This window comes from Capsicum annuum, chromosome 10 (assembly GCF_002878395.1).
Source record: "Capsicum annuum cultivar UCD-10X-F1 chromosome 10, UCD10Xv1.1, whole genome shotgun sequence".
Lineage (NCBI taxonomy): Eukaryota > Viridiplantae > Streptophyta > Magnoliopsida > Solanales > Solanaceae > Capsicum > Capsicum annuum.
This window is the reverse complement of record NC_061120.1, coordinates 50,270,879-50,285,202: the sequence shown is the minus strand read 5'-3', so window position 1 is coordinate 50,285,202 and position 14,324 is coordinate 50,270,879.

Below are 14,324 nucleotides of genomic sequence, written 5' to 3'. Positions count from 1 at the left end.
CAGAAAAGCAGATTGAAGATCCAATCTTGATGCAGATCAAGAAAGATGTAGGTCAACAGAAGGTGATGTCCTTTTAAATTGGTGGTGATGGAATTTTGAGATATCAGGGTAGACTATGTGTGCCAGATGTAGATGGGTTATGAAAGAGGAGCCTTGATGAAACTTACACTTTGAGGTATATTGTTCACCCAGGATCTACTAAGATGTTTCATGATCTAAAAACCATATACTGGTGAAATAATATGAAGCGTGATGTGGGTAACTTTGTTGCCAAGTGTTTGAATTGTCAACAAGTGAAATTAAAGCATATGAGGACAGGTGGTACCTCCCAAGAGATAGCTTTTCCCTTTTGGAAGTGGGAAATGGTCAATATGGAACTTTATCACAGGACTTCTGAGGTCCCGAAACTAGTATGATTCTATTTGGGTAATTGTAGATCGACTGACCAAGTCAGCCCACTTTCTACCTGTGAGAACCAACTATTCGGGAGATGACTATGCCAAGTTATACATCGGGGAGATAGTCCATTTACATGGAGCACCTGTATCCATCATATCTGACCGAGGTACACAATTCTCTTCACAGTTTTGGAGATTTTTTCAGAGCGGTTTAGGTACCTAAGTGAACCTGAGTACAACTTTCCACCCTCAGACTGATGGGCAAGCTGAACATACTATTCAGACCCTTAAATATATTTTAAGAGCCTGTGTGATTGACTTTAAAGGTAGTTGGGTAGATCATTTTCCATTGATAGAGTTCTCTTATAATAAAAGCTACCATGCCAGTATTAAGATGGCTCTGTTTGAAGTTTTGTATGGGAGAAGATATAGATCACTGATACGGTGGTATAAAGTGGGTAAGACTCAGATGTTTGGGCCTGATCTTATTCATCAGGCGATGGAGGATATGAAAATTATTAGAGAACGACTCAAAATAGCCTAGAGTAGACAGAAATCCTATGTCGATATTCAGATAAGGGAGATAGAATTTGAAGTTGGTGATTGGGTGTTTCTCAAAGTATCCCCTATGAAGGGAGTTATGCAATTCGGGAAGAAAGGTAAGCTGAGTCCTCACTATATAGGGCCATACCAGATTTTGAGAAGAATAGGTGGGGTTGTATATGAGTTAGAGTTGCCTGCAAGTTAGGGTTTTATTCATCCGGTATTTCACATATCCATGTTGAAGAAATGTATTGGAGACCATTCATTAGTGTTTCCTGTAGAGGAGGTCAAAGTGACAGAATCCTTATCCTATGAAGAGGAACCTATTGCAATATTAGATTGTCAAGTTAGAAAGTTGAGGACCAAGAAGATAACTACGGCTAAAGTGTTATGGAAAAATCAGAAAGTTGAGGAAGCAACTTGGGAATCAGAAGATGACATGAGAGATAGGTACCCAAACTTATTTGATCCAGTGAATGACGAAATGGAAGGTACAATCCTTGTCTTATACTTTCATGGCCTTAGTATGTTTGAAATTATGCTTGCCTATGTTCTGTGTCATCATTCGAGGATGAATGATCCCAAGGGGGGGATTATGTAACATCCCGCATCATCCATGCATTAGCTATGGTAATATGCTCTTAGAGTTAAAGATTTTTGTTAGTCTCAGAGAGACTTAGTATCATTTTTTTGACTTCCAAAGTGAGTAAAGTTTAAACCATGTATATAATTTTCCTAATTTCGACTTTTCATCATATGGGAAATTTGATAAGCTTTTCGCCGATTTAAGATTTACCCAAATCCGATACCCGGGTAATAAATTATGGCTAACTTAAGTGCTAGATGAAAAACACCATCATTTTAGTGCTTGGCGCGTTGCGGAAGGGATCTATTTAAGAATTTTCAAATTCTAGTAGCCTAGCGCAATTTTGGCATGTCGCACTAAAGTTCTAGGTCCCAACTAGAGGGACAACGCGATGGCTCCACGTCGCGGTGACCCTAAGAATTCCATTCGTCAATTTCCAGTGAGCCACCGTGATTGTGGCGCGTCGCGGTGGCCCATAAAATTGGGCTCCCAATTATATTTTATTCCATCTCATTAAAGGTATATTAGGTATTTTTCACCCCCCTTATCATCTTAAACACAGGATTATACTCCCAAGTGACCACATTATTCATACTTTCTTCAAAAATTCACAAGAACACTCTCTAGGGTTTCAAACTAAAAACCCAATTAACTCATGATTCAATTGTGGGTTTTCAAAACTGAGTGAAGATTTGGAATCCCCAAATCGTAGGCTTCAAGAATCATCCATCAAATTTCTAAATTGAGGTACATAGGGTTTATCCTAAAACTATATGGGCTTGTTGAAAACACCCAATTATGATTTTGAAAATCATCAAGCATGAATTTGTTAAAGGGGTTTTGAGATCCATGATTTTATTATGCTTTATAAATGTTTAATGATATTGTTTTTTTGTCCTTTAGGCCTTATCCCTTCAAATTGATTTACACATATAAGTATATGTATGAAACTTGAAATTGAAGATTTGTTTCAGAGTACAAATAATAAAAATCCCTTTCCTGTGATAACCTTATGTTTATGATCTTATGGTGATTAATTTAAATGCATGATTCACGACTTGAAAAATAATTTACTCAAATACCATAGTATTTTGATTATGATTTAGAGATTTATGAGAGGGAGTTTCTTGATGTAAATAGATTTTATTAAAAGAGAAAGATTTGGATTAGATCAAGAGCTTTGACATGGCCACCTTGCATCGTTGAAAGTTTGACAAAGAGAGTTGCATCTATGTGTTTACATGAGTTTTAAAGAAAGAGTTCTTTGAAATGATTTATTGATATAGTGGTCTCGAATTTATGTTTTGGAAACAGAGAGTGTAATATGCCAATAATGGCTTAGAGATATGACTTGCAAGTCAATGGTATGACGATACCATAAGTATTTATGCCATAACAGAGTATGTTTTTTAGAGTTTGATTTTAGAGAATGCATGTTTTGAAGAGATAAAACTGGGCTTAAAGAGGGTTAGGTGGTTACACGAAGAAGGTTTGAGTTCAAGTAACTCTTAACCTAAAACCATGATTTGCCAATCTGGGCATATTATTTTATGCTGGCGATGGCCATGTGGCATAGCAGAGTCAGAGACTCCAAACCTTGCGGCACACTTGGGTTGAGGGCTTCCCCGCCGAGTCAATGGAGGATTCCATATAGTCCGTGTAATTTCAGAGTTGTAGGGTATACCACCTAGCATATAAGTAAAACAAAGAGTGTCACAGAGTTTAGATGATTTTACATAGACTTTCAGAAATGCCTATGAGATTTCTTACTATATGATATTCTTATAAAATGTTTCAAATTTCTCTCATATATGTTGAATGTAAATTATTATTTTGAATTCGCTCTACGTACCAGTACAATTGTATTGACCCCCTACCTTCCGAGTTCGGAGGCTCAATCTAAGGGTCTGGCTAATCAATAGAGTATCCAGGGAGAAGTAATCCGTGCAGTGGTGAGTCTTCTTTGTTCTAGAAGGCCTATCATTTTAGATTATGTTATTCCTTTGTTTTGGTCTACTGGCGGCCTTGTCCCAGTTTTTCAGATAGTTATCTTTAGATCATGTAGTAGAGATTTCGCAGACTATTCCAGAAGTTGTTTAGTTGATTTTAGATTTCATTCCGTATGGTTAAACTAAATCTAGAGTATGACTATGTTTCCATATTAGATTATAATTTCATATTTTCTTTTATTATATGAATGTTGTACATGATTACCAGATCAGATAGAGTAGGACGTTTGGACCTTCATGGTTCGGGATGTCCGTCACGGCTACGCCCTAGTTCGGATTGTGACATCTATCAAAGGAATAAAGTTCACATAATTTTCAAGAAAAAAAGAAATGAAAGAAAAGTGGTGCACAAAGGAAGCTATTAGTAGGCGTAGGAAAAGAAAAAAATTAAAGAAGAGTGTCCCTTAGCCAAAAATAAGAATTGAAAAAGTGTAATGTGAATGTTCATGGAGGGGTGTAGCCCTTTTATTCCAAAATGATATCCTACCCCAACCCTAAACCTGCATTACAAGCACAAAAAGCCCTCTGTGATTCCCAACCAAGTGTGGTCATTATAGTAGTGATTGAAAATAGGGGCAAGCCTATTGCATGGTACTTGTTAATATGGAGAATTTCTTGAGAGAGTGAGTGTTTGCACTTAAAATTCCTTGTTACATGCTTGGTAACTAGATGTGTGAGTTTTTCCTTTCTTATGAGGAAGCATGTGAACTAGTTGGGGTGGGTGATTTTGTCATCTTCTAGACAATGAGATAATCAGAAGTATTGCATGATTGTGGTCAATATGTGATTCATTTCTAGAGTGTTTGTGGTTGTTACTTGGTTGCTCCCCAAAGACTATTGCATCCTGTGCTATTTTATCTTATGATGAGGGGAGTTGTTAAAAGCCTATTTGGCCATGTGTGAAAAGCTCTTGGTGGTAGCGATCAAGTTTGAGTCATCATGATCATTGTTTGATATAATGAGGGCATACATATGAGTTGCCTCATAATAAGGGGTAGTATTTCTTTAGGACAAACAAGGTCTTAAGTTGGGGGTGTTGATGAGGGTTATTTTTCCACTCATTCTCACTAAACATTTGTGCACATTACCTTGTTTTAAATAAATGAATGAGACATATTGGTGATAAAATGCACTAATATCCACTCTTTGCAAGCATAGAGTTAAAGAGATTGAAAGATGTGGATTGGGATGAAAATGATAAAAAGGGAGCAAAGAAGAGTGTATCTGAAGACCTGGACTACATCAGCCTCAGTTACAGTGACCACGATCCTAAATCTGCGGTCGTGGTCAGTCAAGATGGTCAACACAATACGGTCGCGGCACACAACTACTGTCGTGTGGATGCGGTTGCGGACAGTTAAGCGCGATCATGGTTTGATGGGAATATGCCCAGGGGCAGATTTATAAAAGTACTTAAAAGAATCCCAAACCATATATAAGCCAAAAACCCTTTCTTATTTGGTGTATTGCTTACCTCATAAGATATCTTTGAATTTAAGACTTTAAACCCTAATTTGGCAAGTGTGTAATTAACTTTGGAGGCTAAATTTCTTAGGATTTTTGTGAAGAATAAATTCTTTGGATAATATTTATGGTATATCTCTCTTTACTTTATTCAAGAGTAGATAATAATTTAGTCTTGGGATTATGTTGAACTAGAGTGTAATTGTGTGTGGGTACTGTTGTGTTTACATGGATTTTAGTTGTTGAGTATGGATTCCACCATTGCTTGAGCTTATGGGTTTGAATTTGATGGGTGAAAACCCCAAATATCTAAATGGGTTTGATAGGTGAAAATTCCAAACTCTAGAAACCCTTTATCATTCTCAAAAGTGGGATGAAGGTGAACATTAGGTAACTCATAACATCTTCTAAAGAGGGTTATAGGGGGACAATAAAATTGTGGACTATTGAGCCTATGGTTTACTACCTTTTTCAATCTTACAAATAAGTGTATTGGGAGTGTAAGTCATGCCAAGATCATTATCCTAAAAATAGGGATGCTTGATTGAGGTCATGGGTGATTATGAAAATTTGTACACTTGTTAGGTTGTCGAAAGAGGAAACGGGTGAAATCATTGTGGTTTTATTGAAATATTGACCCCAATGATCTACAACCTAGCCTATCCTTTAGTTAACAACTTAATTTCATGATGAACCAACATCAACTCATATGCATTACCTATAGGAAGACATAATCGCAAGATTTTTTCTAATCTTGCATTCTATGTAAAAATTTCATTCACCAAATACTTGTTAAAGTTTTTTGTAAAGAGTTTCCAAACAAATCCCCCCATTTTATTTTACATAATATTTTTATTAGCATTCTGGGTAATCTCGTAGTAATTTGAGCATCCATAGGGTTTAAAGTCTATAATTCATTCCTTGAGATTTGACCCTAATTCAAATTTGGTTACTTGACAACGACTGCCTCACCCTTAATTATGGGAGTGAGGTTAGTGTTATCAAATGATGTATAAAAAAAAGAGAAAAAAGAAAAGAAAAAATATAGTGAGTTGCTGCAAAAATAAAACCACATGCAAGGTCTAAAAACAAATGAAAAGGTGAAAAAGAGAGAATAGTGCAATAAAGTAGGTAAATAGAGCCTAAAGTAGTGTAGTTCTAAGGAGGATTAAGTTACTTTACCTCAATGTACCATACATGTCCCCAAACCTTCATACAAGCCTAGAAAAAACCTTTAGTGATCTTAACTTATCTATCTTAAAGCTTAATCATAGAAAAAAAGGGTAAGGATGTGGTAAAAAATGCTCACATTGACTTATTTATGATAGAGAAATTTGATTCAGTCCCTGTTAATAAATTCATCTCATCTACTAAGTGATTAGGGGACTTCTTTAATATGAGGGCATAGGGGTTGTAGTCTAGTTGTTACTTGTTTATGTAGTGTACTCGTCTATGTGTTAGGTTATCCATTAACAATTTAATGCCACGTACTATCCCAATGTTCTAAGAGTACTTGTTTTACTTACAAACTACAATAGTTAATTTTGCTAAAAGTGGAAGTGTTGAAAATTTTAATATTGCATGTATGTAAATTGGTTTTGTAAAAGTAACTGCAATATTAGTCATGATTTTACTCTAAGATAAGAATCATAGTGAGTCTAATGTGTTTTGTTATCCTAAAGACATGCAAATGTTCTAAGTTGAGGTTTTTGATGTGCCGTGAATTTATAATACTTAAGACGCTTAAAATGAGGAAGATTTATAAGTAAAAGGGCATATTTATGTGGATTTGTTGAGTTTTCTAGTATTTTTAGGTCTTATGGACTTACACAAGGAAATTGCTGAAAAGTGACTTAATGAACATAGATAGACAATCCACGATTGTGGAATTTAACAACAGTCATCCAAAGGCCATCGTGACTTGAATCAGAGAGATGCAAATAAAAAGTCAATAAAAAAGAAAATACCATAATCGTGGCTTGATGTCATGATCTTACTTAGTAATCATGAGAAGTATCTATAAGTTAAATCTATAGGAGTCAAGTTGAAGAAGGATCAGATGATAGCTCCCCACGGCCATGCTTTGAAGGCATGATCGTATAGTGGTGTCGTAAGGAGAATCTCCAATTTTGCAAGTTTCAATACTTCCAGTCGATAATAAATTAGACGATGACATTCCACACTTGTAGAATGAAACCATGTTCTCTTACCAAGGTTCACCTAATTAAAGATCTAAAAGTTCACAAGTCTAGAACTATTCATGGACATCAAAGGATTATCGTGGGTTCTAATCACGATAATACCTTCTTCTCGTAAAAGGAACCAGACACTATTTTCCCATTTTATTTTGGATAGGATTTCTTTTGTCTATAAATACTCTTATAGGGTTATTTTTATTATTTTATGCTACTTTATAATTTAAAATATTATATTGTGATACTCTAAGGTATATTCTTGGAATTTTATGAACATTGTTTCTAGGGTCTTAATCCTAGTTGAGGTTTTGGGGTTCTATCTCATTATAAGTTCAAAATCATGTTTTTTGTCTATGAATTCATCTTAGTTTTTTGCAATTTTGAGTATATAAAAACCATAAATAGGGTCATGGTAATGATGATGAATTAATCAAATGGGTTAAGTGTGAAGCAATTCTAGACTGGCGTGCTTGCATGTAATGATATTTCCTTCATTACGATTGCTTTTATAATGGATTCATATGTTAGAAACTCACCTATATTCTACACTTTCTAGATAGAGAAGTATAGATTAGTGAAAGTGTAACACCCCGCAAAAATCTTCTATGTGGTATCTCACCTAGTAGTATGTTTGAGAGGCTTCCAACTTGAAAATTTTCTAAGTATCAAAAAGGACTTAGTCATATTTTAATCTCCTAAATATGTGTGATCTCTAAATCAATTTTTCCTATCTTAAGATATGGATTTTTAAGTTGTTTCATGTTTTGGGGAGTAAGGGGATGTGTAGGGAAAGTTTTGGATTTTTCGGACAATGTTAAAGGTGAGTTTGGATGTTGAAAAAAGTGAACCAATGCAAAGTTGGTGCACTGCATCGATGGATGCATCGATAAAGTAGTGAACCGATGAGATATCAATGTATTACATCGGTTAGTGCTTTGGTTTCCCTATTTGCATTTTCTTTAAAATTTCAGGTCAGGAGGGGTATATTAGTCAATTTTCTTCATCTAAATTCTGCTTTAACACGAATTAAATCATTTTTTAGGCTAATGACATAAAAAACTACTTCTCTATCTCTCTCAAATCAAGAACCCTAGGCTCTTCCCCAAAGATCAAGAAACTCATCCTTAGAAGTCAAGAGTATCAAGAACATAGTCAAGATTTGGGCTCCACTCTTTCTGCTAAGTAATCTAAGGTACGTGGGGCTGTCCTTAAAACTCTATGGGCATAAATTATGATTTTGAACCGCAAAATTCTCTCGTACTCTGAGCCTTAGAGCGTGTTCAGTGAAGTGTAAATCTAGCTCTAAAAGGTTGAGAAGTGTCTTCCCAATTGAGAAATATTTTGAACCATGTAGAATTTCCCTAATATCAAAATTTTTTTCATGTATATCATTGAATAATCTTTCCATTGATACCAATTTCGTCAAAATTCGACATCAGATGAGGAAGTTATGGCCATTTTACTGAAAGCAGTTGGAATTGCCCTGGTGCGATAGTCGGATTGACGGAAAATCAAGCTTGCGATGGACCGTCGCCTAGACCGTTGCCTAGACCGTCGCAACCAAGGTAGTAACTCCATTTTTTGGCCCAAGTGCAACATCCAGGACGACGGACCTTAGAGGCCGCGACGGACCATCGCGCTGAGGCAGTGTGGCCTCATCCTGGCCAACGTGCGACGGATGATTCAACAGACCATTGAATTTGTGATGGACCATCGCTGAGACCCTCGCATTGCGGCAGTGTGTTCTTTTTCTGACCTAGGTGCAACGGACGATCCAACGGACCGTCATACTAAGCGACGGACCGTCGCTTCGACCATTGCAACCCCCGTTCAACATTTTTAACTCAATTTTAAAAAAGGCTTTTTGGTTTTTTCCCACTCTTTTCATCCCCTATTTATATCCGATCAAGGCTCACAACCTCATTTCTCCTCTTCAATATCAATAACTAGGGTTTCTACAAAATCAAAACCCTTCTTTCTTCTTCAAGAAAAATCAAGAGAAATCAAAAATCTCTCCAAGACCCTTCAAGAAAGAGTTTCCTAAGGTATATAGATATTGATTCTTGGGTCCCTTTTATCCTAGTAGCTCAAGAATCCTTTTCTAAATTTCAAAGATCTTATGTTTATGAGTTTTCATGATTCATGTGAGTTGAAATTGATGTTCATGTTATTATTGAGTTGTGATTCATGTTTCTTTACAAGGGTTTCAATCTTTGACCCTAGTATGTGATATTCATGTGATGTTCATGATAAACCCTCTCCAAGTTGTCTGTTAAATGATGTGTTCATGACAAGTGTTTGTTGAGAAGCCTTAGTGAATGAATTGTGACATAATAGCATGAAATTCCCCAATTATGTGTTCTTTAATGCATGCTAAGTGTTTGATGCTAGACCTTGTTGAAATGAGTATAAGCCAATAGCATGTCTCCCTATGTTATTACATGTTTATGATTCCTAAATGCTTGAGGAGATGCTTTAGTGATTATGATGGTGAATGAATATCCATGGTCTTGATTATTCAAGAATAGTTATGTTTACTTTTATGTTATCGAGTCTTGGGGGTTTTTATACCCGACAAATTAGCTACAGTCTAGAGCCAGTGTCAGTTTTCTCAATAATCTTAGTCAAGCCACGATTCTCAGAACTCAGTGAGTTATAGAACTCTATACTCTTAGAAAGATACAGAACTTAAGAAATCTCAGTAATCTCAGTATTGCTAGTAGTCTAGCCTCAGTTCAGTATTCAGCTCAGATCTAGTATTATTTGAGTGTTAAGTCCAAAACTAAGTATTATCGGTCAGATAACGAGATTCAGTAGTATTCCTTCAGATACGGAACTAAGTGAATTCAGTTTAACTCAGTCAGATCAGTTAAGAAATATGATCAATAATAGATTCAACTCAGTTTAAGTTTAGTTGAGAATCAGTTCAGAGTCTTTCAGTTTAGAGCAGGAGCTAGCACCGAGCGAGTGCAAGGATAGTGGCTCCCCGTTAGAGAGGCAGAGTCGTCAGGAGCAATCCCTGAACTCCAAAACTGCGTAGCCAGCGCAAGATGCAGGAGTCACCCGTTAAAAAAAGGCTTGACTATTATACTACCTTAGGCTTGACTTCCTGTGAGGGTTACCCATTAGAAAGGCTTGACCAGAGTTGAGGTCTTTACCCGTAGCACGGTATTGACACCCATCTAGCTGGGGTTAAGGGTTGGACCCCATCAGTTCAAATAATAGGTATGTCAGTTAAGTGAGCACTCCCATAGTTGCAGTTTCAGTATCAATCTTCAAAGTAGAACATAGAAATTAGTACGGTCAGATACAATCATCTATCTCAGTAAGGAACTTAGATAGTTCGACTGACTCATGGACCACCCGCCAGATAGGTATGGTCCCATATAAAGTTATTGAGTAATCTCATTATCAGATCCAGATATCACCTATTAGATAGGCTTGATCTCAATCTCAAATTTAGTTGAGTAATCTCATTATCAGATCCCGAGATCACCCATTAGATAGGCTTGATCTCAGTCTCAAATTTAGTTGAGTAATCTCATTATCAGATCAAGAGATCACCTGTTAGATAGGCTTGATCTCATTCTCAGATTCTGTTGAGTAATCTTATTATCAGATCCAGAGATCACCCGTTAGATAGGCTTGATCTCAGTCTCAGACTCAATTGAGTAATCTTATTATCATATGCAGGGATCACCCATTACATAGGCTTGATCTTAGTCTCAAATTTAAGTGAGTAATCTCATTATCAGATCCAGAGATCACCCGTTAGATAGGCTTGATCCCAGTCTCAGATTCAGTTGAGTAATCTCATTATCAGATCTAGATATCACCCATTAGATAGGCTTGATCTCAGTCTCAGATATAGTTGAGTGATCTCATTATTAGATCCAGAGATCACCCGTTAGATAGGCTTGATCTCAGTCTCAGACTCAATTGAGTATTCTCATTATCGGATTTAGATATCTTTCGCTAGATATGTTTGATCTCGGACATAATCTTTTCTTATCATTGATAGTAGATTCAGGGATTATCTGTCAGAGAGGTTTGATCTCAGATTCAATCAGTCAAGAGTAGAAAGCTCATCTTTTAGTCATTGATATAAGTAGATTTAGTTAATTAGTTTCAGTATCATCAATTTTCGAGATCACTCGCTAGATAAGACTGATCTCAACTTCAGTACTCAGTTATTGATATTAGGAGATTTAGTTATTTAGTATCTCAGTATTATTAGTGAATTCAGATGTTTGTAAAGAAGTATTCGAGTTTTAGTATTTCGAGTTACGATGTTTTTAGTTATGGTTTATACATTCATACATATGTCCTCATTCAGTATTCTCATGACTATTCAGATAAGTAATTATTCATGCATAAGCCCTTGCATTTAGCCTTACCTCATCTTAATACTCAGTACATTCCTGTACTGACACAGCTATGGTGTTTTATTTGACACCATAGGTTCATAGGCTTGAGATTTAGAGTTCCCCTAGTAGCTCAGTCCCATTCAGCAGCAGTAGACGTAGCAGTGAGTCCTCTTTATTTGAGGATGATCCTTAGTTTATTATTGCATCAAATTTAGTTTATTTTTAGTAGACAGAGTTAGTTGGGGACATGTCCTATCAACTCCACAGTTCAGATAGTTTAAAGGCTTTTCGGACAGATGTATTAATATTCAGTTTTCAATTTTGAGTATTTTTAGATGTTTTGAACCTTATGTCCAATTTTCACATTTATTATCTATTATGCAGTTTTAGGTACAGATATCAGTAGAGGGTTAGCTTGTGGTCCTTCAAGATCATGAGCACCGTGTGACGTTCTAGTTCCAGAAAATCAGGTCATTACCGTTTGAATAATTGTTTTGCATAGCCAAATAATGGAACCTTTTTAATGATATATATATATATTGTTTTGGTGTTGAGGACTCCCCTTGAAATTGATTTTTATACGTATTATCTAAGTATGGATTTTTAGTTTATAAAGATTAAATTGAGAGCGTGGATGATTAAACCCTTCTTGTGTTGCCTTACTTCTTGAATTCACAAGTTAAGTTTTGTGAAATTACATGATTGAAAGTATAAGATAAGTGTTTTAAATGTTGTTATGGACTTGATCTTGTCTGTGAATTAAAGAGAAGGTGTTTTTGTATCTTACAAACGTTTTATGGTTTGTAAATGTTAAAGAAGATTATCGAAAGAATTCCATGGTTTATTACAAGAAAAGTGACCACCATATGTTTGTTAATTGAAGTTGAGAATCTTTGCCTATGTTTTCATGAATTTCACTATATGCATCTTTATATACTATTTGAATAGTTTGGTGGTATGAAAATAATGCTTTGAAAGAGAAGATTGTAACATGATAGTGTATGGCTTAGAGATATGACTTGCAAGTCAACGGTATGACGATACCACATAAATGAATGCCATAACAGAGTAAGAGTTTTAGAATTGATTTCAGAAAATACATGTCTTAAAAGAGTTAAAAAGGGCTTAAAGAGGGTTAGGTGGTTGCCCTAAGAAGGTTGGATTTCAAATAACTCCAAGCCCAAAATCATGTTTTGCCGACACGGGTTTCATTACATCCCCAAGAGAGATTATACACTGGCCTAATGCCCTGTGGCGTATCAGAGACAGAGACTCCAACTCTTGTGGAAAACTTGAGTTGGGGGCTTAGCTGCCGAGTCAAGGGAAGATTCGATATAGCCCGTGGAATTTTAGAGTGGTAGGGTATACCACCTAGCTCAGAAGTAATACAAAGCATAGAGTTGCATTTACAAGATTGTTTTAAGATCATTTGAGATGGCCCATGTATTTTGAACTATTTCATGCATAATTTTTTATGACTTTCTCTCACCTATGTTATATATGTATAAATTCATTATTTTGGATTGATCTACATACCAGTATAATTGTATTGACCCCCTATATTTAGAGTCTTAGGCTTAGTCTGGAGGTCCTGCTAAGCCGTAGAGTTTTTCAGAAAGAAGTAAACTGTGCAGTTGGTGAGCCTTCTCTATTCCAAAAGGCCTATTTATATTTAGATACTTGTTATTTACTTTGGTTTAGGTCCGCTAGGGGCCTTGTCCAAGTTTTAAACAGTTTGATAATTTCATATGTAATAGAGATTTCGCAGACTGGAGCAAATGTTGTCTAGTTGTTGATTTACTTATTTCTGAAATGTTAAACCAAACTCAGAGTATGACCATGATTCCATTTTTATATTCTGCATCTTTCCTTTATTGTTATGAATGGTGTTTATGTGTACCAGATAGGAAGGGGAACTGTAATACCCCGGGAAATTTTTCGTTGAAATTTTGTGCGTAAACGTGTTGGGTTCTATCTTCTAGTTTGAATTATAAATTTTTTGTGTGAAATGTCTTATATTATGACCCACCATTGCGTAGAGTATCGAATAAGCTTTCCAAAGATATGTGTATCATCCAAAATGGACACCCGAGCGATGAGTTATGATCATTCCGATCGAACCGTGAATAGTAGTGAACAGTAAAACATGCAGAAAAAAGTACTGAGGCTTGGCATATTTTTTCTCCAAATTTAAATGATCATAACTCCTTGTACATAATAATCTGGGTGATCTACTATATATCACGGAATGCTCTACAAGTCCTTTTTCCAATGAAATTGTTTTCATCCAATTTGTCTAACGGAGCAAAAAGTTATGGTCGATCTACTTCAGCCTATCAAAAGTGAATTTTTGGGTCAACTTCAAACGATCATAACTCCCCGTACACAATGATCTGGGTGAGATACTATATATCAACGAAAAGATATGAGAGTTATCTTTCTAATGAAATTCGTTTAATCCAATTTTAATACCGGAGTAAAACGTTATGGTTGATCGACTTCAGACTATCAAAACAGTCCACCAAAGAACAGATTCGAGAATTTTTTTGATTTTTAGGGGCATTTTGGTCATTTCTCCTCACCCAAAATCCGTCCAAATCCTATATTAAAGCCTATTAGAAGCATTATAGGTTATATTTCATCAAACTCCATCAAAAAGAAAACCCTAAGCTCCTACATCCAACTTCAAGAACCTCCAAAGTTCACCATTAATTCTGCAAATTTATTCAAGATTCCAAGTTCCTAGTTCAAGAACTCCAAGA